The sequence below is a fragment of the Triticum aestivum genome, unplaced genomic scaffold, assembly GCF_018294505.1.
Source record: "Triticum aestivum cultivar Chinese Spring unplaced genomic scaffold, IWGSC CS RefSeq v2.1 scaffold166974, whole genome shotgun sequence".
NCBI lineage: Eukaryota > Viridiplantae > Streptophyta > Magnoliopsida > Poales > Poaceae > Triticum > Triticum aestivum.
The window spans coordinates 89-1,454 of NW_025268428.1; the positions used below are offsets into that span (position 1 = coordinate 89).

At 59.1% G+C, this 1,366-nt stretch overlaps 1 pseudogene; it reads right to left on the reverse strand.

Moving 5' to 3' along the window:
* Positions 1-230: 230 nt before the first annotated feature.
* LOC123178078 (phenolic glucoside malonyltransferase 1-like) lies at positions 231-1,086 on the reverse strand (annotated as a pseudogene).
* Between the last annotated feature and the right edge of the window lie 280 nt (positions 1,087-1,366).

Genomic DNA, 1,366 nt, shown 5'->3' on the forward strand with positions numbered 1-1,366 from the left:
ATGGCAACCTGTGGGTTGGAACCATCAACTGAAATTGGTTAAAACTGTTCGCTCAAATGGGTTGAGCGCTGGGCTATGGTCAGCTTGTAAATTACTAGGGATTGGTAAAGCATAGAGTACATACTCTGTCAAATTTACAAGAGCAAGCCAACACGGACACATGGACACATGGACAATGGGTTGAGCGCTGGGCTGTGGTCAGCATAGAGTACATACTCTGTCAAATTTACTCTGTCAGCACACACACGGACACGAGCGACGTCAGTCAGATGCTCTGTGGTTGAGGAGCTCGGCGACATGGGCCGCTGCGGCAGCACCGACATGACCTGCCCCAGCCACCCCTCTGCCTCTGCGCCCTCCAGCACGCCTCGCTCCATCTCCCTTATCGCCAACCCGATGGCACCGCAGCCGCCGCTCGTCATCAGGAGCTCCATCGTGGCCTCCATGAAGCACGGGCGCAGGCAGTTGCCGAAGTACTCGGCGGGGAGCGGCGGCGCCAGCCTCGACCGGCACTCTGTCGAGAACAGCATGTGGCTGTGCGCCGCGCTTTCAACTCCCACGAACCGGCTCCGCAGCAGGCACACCCATGCCAGCACCGACGCCGCCATGAACGACGACATGCGCTAATTCCCCAGTGCAGCCACCGCCGCGTCCTTGATCCCATCGATCCAGGGGGAGGGTGACGCAATCACCGGAGACGAATGCGGAAACCCCTACTCGCTGGCGGACGCGTAGGCGGAGGGCCGGGCGCAAGGCGTCTCATCCCGGCGAGTGTCTTGCCGAGCAGGTCGTCGGGGTCGGCAACGAGGGAGCGGTCGAGGACGGGCGGCGGCGGCAGCAGCACGGCCTGGGAAGGATCGGCACTGTCGAGGGCATCCTCGAGGTGGTATGCGGCGGCCCAGGTCTGGACGAAGAGAGTGGCAGAGGCGTCGTGGCAGGCGGCGTGGTGGATGGACACGCCGACGCAGACCCGCGGCCTGGGAACACGGTGGCCTGTAGGGCGTCGAGCGCCGGAGTGGAGTCCCATCCTCGCGGGCGAGCGCAGCTGGCTTGGCTGAGGTGACCCCGTAGCTTCCTCGCAACAGTCTGTTGACTTGTTGAGCCTTACGATGGACGCAAGTTGTAGCGGCCATCCACACTGGGATAAACTATGAATATAAACTGATCTCACACACCGGTTGTTAACCACGGGTCAAAACTGTTTTGAACTGGAACTGTTTCAGCCCATACCCACCCAAACCCAATTACTTCCTACAGTAAACTAAACCAAACTAAACTGTAGTTAGACTCCACCAAGTAAGACCCGAACTAAACAAACCCATGTAGAAAACCCACCCAAAACACCCGGTTAAACAAAACCCATTCT